Source organism: Acomys russatus, chromosome 7 (genome assembly GCF_903995435.1).
Source record: "Acomys russatus chromosome 7, mAcoRus1.1, whole genome shotgun sequence".
Classification (NCBI taxonomy): Eukaryota; Metazoa; Chordata; class Mammalia; order Rodentia; family Muridae; genus Acomys; species Acomys russatus.
Genome location: NC_067143.1, coordinates 38,636,129 through 38,644,308, shown reverse-complemented (window position 1 = coordinate 38,644,308; position 8,180 = coordinate 38,636,129).

Genomic DNA, 8,180 nt, shown 5'->3' with positions numbered 1-8,180 from the left:
CGGCCTTATTTATGATTATTGTGTAGTCACATACACACAGACACACACAATACACACCCACAATGCACACACATACAATGCACACACAAGTGTGATAGTATGCGTGTAGATGTCAATGAACAATTTTGAGGAGCTGGTCCTGTCTTTCTAGTGTGGGACACAGAGATCAAACTTAGTTTTGTTTGTTTCAGGTTTTTAAAATTTTTATTTATTTATTATGCATACAGTGCTCTACCTGCTTGTACCCCTATAGGCCAGAAGAGTACATTAGATCACATTACAGATGGTTGTGAGCCACAATGTGGTTGCTGGGAATTGAACTCAGGACCTCTGGAAGAACAGTCAGTGCTCTTAACCTCTGAGCCATCTATCCAGCCCTTGTTTCAGGTTTTTAACCAAGCACCTTTACCTGTTGAGACATCAGCCCAAGTTCTTTCTTTTATAGAGCTTTTAGTTGTTGCTGTGACTTTATTATTTATTTTATTTTGTTTTTTGAGACAGACTTTCTCTTGTAGTCCTGACTGTCCTGGACTCTCTTTGTAAACCAGGCTGTCCTCAAACTCACAGAGATCTGCCTGTCTCTGCCTCCAGATTGCAGGGATTCAAGGCATGCGCCACCACACCCCACTAATTTATTTTTAGATGAGTTTAGATGTTAGCCCAGGCTAGCCTTGAACTTGCACTAATCCTCCCATCTCAGGCCCTGAAGTACTGGAGTTACCACAATCTTCCTTGTGACATCATCCTGCTTGGTGAGTGTTATCAAGGTTGTTTCAATAGGTGTGGTAGGGGCTGCATAGCCAGAGCCTGTCTCAAAAACAAACAAGCAAACCAAAATAAACAAAATCAAGATTTCAGTTGTTATTCTAAAACACTTTGGAATTGAAAAAATTTAAACTTCGATTTACCAAGAGGAAACAGAAAGAGGTATTTTGGCATTCCAGAAGAATCCAACTTATCTTCTTCCTTTGAGGCCAAGCTCTCCAATTCTTTTGGCCGTTACAACAACAGCAGGTGTGACTAGTTGCTGCATCCATCTGTTGCACAGACCCTCTTAGAATAAGTGATTTAAAAATTGTTTTTGGGTGAGGGATTTTGTAACTTGAAAATTTCTTCTTCCTCCTCCTCCTCCTCCTCTTCTTCTCCTTCTGTTTAAAACTATATGAAGCCAGGTATGGTGGAACACACTTTTAATGTCAGCACTCTGGAGGTCTAGTCTACATAGAACATTCTAGGCCAGCTAAGGCTACATGGTGAGGCCCTGTCTCAAAAATAAAAAAATAGCCAGGTGTGGTGGTACATGCCTTTAATCCCAGCACTCAGGAGGCAGAAGAGGAGGATCCTTGTGAGTTCGAGGCCAGCCTGGTCGACAAAGTGAGTCCAGGACCGTCAGAGCTACACAGAGAAACAAAAATAAATAAATAGTACAAAGTGCTCTTGCACAGGACCTGGGTCAGGTTCTTAGCACTCAAGTCCAGGTATCTCACAACTGCCCATAATTCTAGCTCCAGGGCATCTAATATTCTCTTCCAGATTCTGAGGGACGTACAGACACACACATACATATAACTTTAAAATATAGTAATAATAATAATAAATCTTTAAAAATTTATCAATGATTCTATCATAGTGTTATTTAACATGCAAACTGAAGCTGGGCTGTGGTGGCACACACCTTTAAGCCCAGCACTCAGGAGGCAGTCAGATCTCTGGGTTCAAAACCAGTCTGGTCTACATGTCCAGTTCCAGGACAGCTAGGGCTACACAGAGAAATCCTGTCTTCGAAAAATAGACAGACAGTATGAAAACTGTATTATTGTATATAAAATAAATTATAGTTTAAAATTTTTTCCTTTTATTTTATTTTAGTGTATGGATGTTTGGCCTGCATGTACATATGTGCACCACCTGTAGGCCTGGTGTCCACAAAAGCTAGGAAGATGTCAGCTCTGGAGTTACAGATAGTTGTGAGCTACCGTGTGGGTGCTAGGGTTTGAACCTGCATCCTTTGGAAGAGCAACAAGTGTTCTTCCCCACTGAGCCATCCCTCCAGCACCTTAAAAAAAAAAATCTCTTAAAGAACTTCAGCTTTAAATTATCAGATTAGTCCCACCCTGACACCATGTCTTATAGCCTCACTCAACATCAGTGGTTGTGCTGACCAAATTTATGTCAACTTGATACAAGCTATAGTCATTTGAAAGGAGGGAGCCTCAACTGAGAAAATGCCTCCATAAGACCCAGCTGTAGGGCATTTTCTTTCTTTCTTTCTTTTTTTTTTTTTCCTTTCTTCCTCCAAAACAGGGTTTCTCTGTGTGACTTTGACTGTCCTTGACTCTCTTTGTAGGCCTGGGATTACAGGCATGCACCACCATGCCTGACATAGGGCATTTTCTTAATTAGTGATATAAGAGGAGGTCCAGGCTAGCCCATTGTGGGTAGTGCCATCCCTAGGCTGGTGGTGATGGATTCTAGAAGAAAGCAACCTAAGCAAGCCATGGGGGAGCAAGCTGGTAAGCAAGCACTCTGCCACGGCCTCTGCATCAGCTCCTGCCGCCAGGTTCCTGCCCTATTTGAGTTCTGGTCCTGACTCCCCTCAGTGAAGGACTATGATGTGGAAATGTAAACCAAATAAACCCTTTCCTTCCCCAGCTTGCTTTTGGTCATAGCATTTCACCACAGCAATAGTAACCCTAACTAAGCTGCTATTCTTTATTAAAATCTTTTTCATGTTGATTTTCAAACTATTGCATTAAATGTTTATTTTGATTATTGAATTTGTGATAATCCTAAATTGTGTACCCAATGGCAAGTACTTTATTTCCCATACTTCAGTCTTGACCAGGTTAACACACACACACACACACACACACACACACACACACACATTTTTTTTCTCCATGTGAGTGTCCTTGTGTGCACCTAAGCTAAAGGACAACCTCAGGTGTCACACTCAGAAACACTGCCTTCCAATTTGACTTGGAGACAGTGTTCCTCCTTGGCTGGAGGTTCACTGCCAATTAGACTACACTGGCCTGGCAGGGAACCCCCAGGAGTCTCCTGTCTCTGCCTCCCCAGTGCTGGGATTACAGGTGGACTCTTTCACACCTGCCATTTTCAAGTAGGTTTTAGGGATCAAACTTGGGTCCTTGTGTTTGCAAGTACTTTACCAACTATGCTACCCTGACCCCATCTGCACCCCCAAAAGCCACACATTACGAGGCCTTTCTTTTTGCAGGATGTGGAAGTGAAAATGGTTTCTGGAAAGATAGATAAGCAAAGCAGAGAGCATGCATTGTCTTCTAACAAAGAGGCCTTGGTCTGTAGCTACATGGGAGGGACGCACTTACGTCCAGGCTGCTTCTCCCCAAGCTGGGAGGAAGACCGTCATCTAGGCCAATTCCCAAAGGCACAGGAGGCAAAGGCCACCTGCCAGACAAGGCCACGTGCAATGTCCTCTGAACCTTTCTCTCCTCACTGTTCAGTTTTGAGAAAGCAGTACGCAGCTCCAGATCACATCTTCCCAGCTCAGAGGGAGGGAGGGAGGGAGGTCCAGGAGAATTCACTGCAAATGTTGCTGTGGGTTCAAGGGGGGTTGGGGGAGGGAGCTGTGTCTACTCAGTAATGAATGAAAGAGAAAATAAATAAGTATGACATGTACCCAGACATTTGGGAATTAGACAACAGCAAAATAGCACAGACAAGTGGTCATTATTCCAGTCTGGCCTCAGACTTTCTATGTAGCCAAGGATGACTTTGAACTTCTGATCCTCCTGCCTCTGCTCCCTACGTACTGTTATGAGCCTGTGTCATCTCACACTGGGTTGATGTGATGGTGGGGACTGACTCTAGGCTCTGTGCATGCCAGTAAGCACTTTACTGAGCCATATCCCCCATCTCAATACAGACAAATGTTCTATTAGGGGGAAAAAAAACAAAACAAAACATAAGCCAAGGTGGGAAACAACCATTTGGATTTTTCTAAATTGGAGAACTTAATAAAAACTAAACTTTTAAGTCAAACAACTCAAAGATAAGATTGAAAATTGGTGATTTAAAAATCATTTCAAAGCCATGCGTGGCAGGCCATGCTCCTAATATCAGCATTTGGAAGGCCAGAGTAAGAGGATCATTGTGAATTCAAGGTCAGCCTGGACTATATAGTAAGTTTCAGGTTAGCCTAGGCCAAAGAATAAAGTCTTGTCTCAAAAAAAAAAAAAAAAATGTTAATATATATTAGTATATCAAGTACTTGAGGGGTGAAAGCAGGAGGATCTTCAGTTGGAGACTAGCCTGGGCTACACAGTGAGTTTGAGGTCAGCCTGACGTCCATAGAAAAATCTTGTTTCAAAGTAAGAAAACAAGCCAGGTGTGGTGGCACATGCCTTTAATCCTAGCACTTGGGAGGCAGAGGCAGGTGGATCTCTGTGAGTTTGAGGCCAGCCGGGTCTACAGAGTGAGTTCAGGACAGCCAAAGCTATACAGGGAGAAACCCTGTCTCAAAAAACCAAAGGGTGGGGGGGGAAGAAAATTCTTAAAATCTAGAAAAACCACTCTCTTCCGTGGGTAACAATAAGGGTGGCCTCAGACCTCTCTAAAGGGGTGGAATATAATGTGCTGAAGAAAACCCCAGGAAAGTCATACACTCCACCTTGTCACTCAAATGTAAAGGCTGACATGATGCTAACGGAGGGTGACCAGTCTTATACACCTCATGAGTGTACACAGAAAAGATTTTTAAATGAACTTTATTAAGTGAACGTGTGTGATGGCAAGGCAGTCCACACAAGCCGTGGTGTGTGGAAGTCAGAGGGTACCCCATGAATTCTCTCTCTCCTTACACTGTACACGTGTTCTGCGGACCAAACACGGGCCACTGGACTTGCACAGCAAGCACTTTACTTCCTGAGTTACCTCTCAGAACCCGTCCCCGCACCCCAAATGTTAAATGGCAACAGGAGAGACAGGAAGACATACACGGATTCCTTCTGTTACGATTTGAACCTCAAAATGTTCTATGAAGGCTCAGCTGTTGAGGATGTAGCCACAGCAGACAGGCTTTTGATAGGTAACTGACCCTGAGGGTCGAGCTTCAATGGCATGTGATATTTTAATAAACTGTCTGTCCTTGTAGCCACTGTACGGAGACACCTCATGCAGAGTCAACAAAGTGTCACCAGGAGGTGGCCCTGGCAGGAGGAAGGCGGTCACTGAGGATCCTCTGAAGTATAATCCTGAGCCCCTGCCCTTCCTGCCTCCACTCTGCCTCACCACAGGCCCTGGAACACTGCTCCAAGCAGCCACTGATAAAAATCGTGAGACAATGTTCACCTTCCTTTAAACTGATTTTCTCAGGCATTTTGCCTCAGTATTAAAATGTTAACATGTGTATGTTCACCTTGACAAGTGGCTAATTCATGCTACTACTATTACTACTACTAACACACACACACACACACACACACACACACACACACACACACACACAAATAGAACTACTAAAAACTACAGCAGAGTTATAAGCCAGAGAACTCAAGGATGAAGGGAAGTCTTAAAATGCACTTATCTACCAAGGCTGACGGTCTAAAGATGTTATCCCAATTTATTAGTCCACTAGACAGGCGAACATGAAGACAAGCTCACTGAAAAGATGGCTTCTATTCAGCTCATTAACTTACAGACAAACAAGGCCTCTTGTTCTTAGCTCTGCTGAAAGGCCAGGGATGGAAACATTGCAGTCTGAGGCCCTGGTGCCTGAGCAGGTGACACTCACAACTGGGGTTGGAGGGAGTGGAGTCTGCATGGAGCTTCTCCAGGGTCAGAGCACTGGCTGACTCAGTGTCCAACACTCAACACGACAGTTCATAACTGTTTATAACTCTAGCTCTAGGGCAGCGGGTCTCAACCTCACTATGATTGCAACCTTTTAGTACAATTCCTCATGTTCTGGTGACCCCCAAGCATTAGGCTATTTTCAATGCTACTTTATAACTGTAATTTTGCTCCTGTTATGAATCATAATGTAACTATCTGTGTTTTCCCAATGGTCTTAGGTAACCCTTGGGAAAGGGTCATTAATAGAATCAAAGGGGTTGCGACAGCAGGTTGACAATTGCTCTTCTAGGGGGATTTGATAACTTCTGGCCTCAGCTGGCACTGCAGACATACATTCAGGCAAAACACTCATATACATAGAATAAAGAAAAATAAGTCTTTTTTAAAAAGGGCTTTGTGCCGGGCGTGCTGGAGCATGCCTTTCTTTAATCCCAGCACTCAGGAGGCAGAGGCAGCCAGATCGCTGTGAGTTCGAGGACAGCCTGGTCTACAAAGTGAGTCCAGGACAGCCAAGGCTACACAGAGAAACCCTGCCTGAAAAAAAAAAAAATAAAAAAATAGAAATTAAAAAAAAAAAATTGTTTGAAATGCCACACATGATGCTCAAGGCTGTCAAAGATCAGAGAGCTACTGCTTAGGAGCCTCAAGTAGCAGAACAAGTGGAACCAACTATTTAGTAATGTATATCAAATGTTCAATTTTAACGATTATTCTGTTAACGATTGACCTCTCAAATGTAAAAGCTCACCAAAATATTGTATATGAAAATGTCCAGAGGGGATGGGTAAGGTGGCCTTACTTTTATTCCCAACACTCAGGAGACAAAGGCCAGTGGATCTCCTGTGAGGCCAGCCTGGTCTTCATCGTGAGTTCCAAGCCCAAAGAAAGGCCGATATCCAGAGGTTGGTCTCCTTCACCTGGTAGTTGTTTCTGTTGTTGTCAGTGGTAGTGTTTTGCTTATTTTTAGTGTCTCAGTAAGTCTGGATGTTAAGGCTCTTTAGGGATACATAATTTGGGGGACTTGAAGCATCTTTCAGAAACTTTAGCAGGTCCATCCCAAATTTAAAGACCTCCCCCTTCAGATGTCCTTTGAAATTTCCCAGGAAATTCAGAGAAGGGCTTGCATAGGGTCTGCTCAGAAGTGCTAATAACTGGCTCACTGGCAGGACCAATTTCCAGCATCGGATCTTCCTGGAACACTGAGGTGGCTCTCCCCGTAGAGAAATGGCTAGTCAAGGAGCAGATTTTCCTGACTTGAAAGAGCTAAAAGCCAGTGGTTTTGGAGGACAGTGGAGTGACAATTGCGCTGTCCAAATGCACCTGCAGTCATGGTAACAGGGGCTGGTTCTCCCAAGAACAGGAGAATAGAAGGCAGCCACAGCACAGGGTCACAAGGCACAAATCTTACGAGTCTCTCCTGCTGGTAACTTTATGTAGGAGGCTGAGAGAGCTACTCCATGCTAAGTAAAGACTACACTAAGAACTGTGAACAGCCTGCGAGTCGTGGGACAGATTTCTCTTACATCTATTCCTTCTTTCTGTTTTGTGGGAAGTTTCTTGTGGGGGGGGAAGGGGTAGGAGGCAGTTTCAGGTGTAGCTGAGGCTGGCCTCAAACTATGTAACCTGGCCTAGCTGGCCTCGAACCCCGCACCCTCCCACCTCCACTTTCCCAAACACTGGGATTACAGGCACACATCCCCATACCTGCTTTTCCTAACTTGGCACCACCATAAGGAATCTGTAGTTTGTGCACAAATGGCTTCAGTATACTTGAGTTCTACTTGTCATAACTCAAAGAAGCACCAGTAGGCCTCCTGGCTTCCCGTGCTTTAGAAAATTGAACCCAAGAACTTGGAAGGAATGTGAGGACACTGGGCAGTTAAGATAGAGTTAATAAATAGGGACCATAATTAGACATCTAGATTTCAAAAACTTGAGTCACAATAAAAAGAATCCTAATGTGCTAACTTAGTTTCCAGTAGCAAAGACGTATGTGTTTTAGAGGGGGAAAGTCTGTGCATCACAGCTCAGGATGCACAGCCAGAAAGCAGAAACAGCAGCAAGCATGGACTGAGTACAGTTTCAAGCCTCCCTACCTTTAAATCTGGGAGACCGATGGCCTGAGCACTGAGAAGCTCTTCTGTCAGTCAGCACTAAGTTAAACCCCTTAGGCATTCCAAAATTCAACATCCACCCCCCAAGTCTTTGCTCTCCAGCCTACGCCAGGCAGTCTGCCTCTGTCTGCCCAGTGCTGGGATAAAAGGCACGTGTGACCATATTTGGTTTTGCTGCCCCCTCTTCTACTACTTCTAATCTCAGGGTCTTTGGAGAGGCTGTTCCCTCCC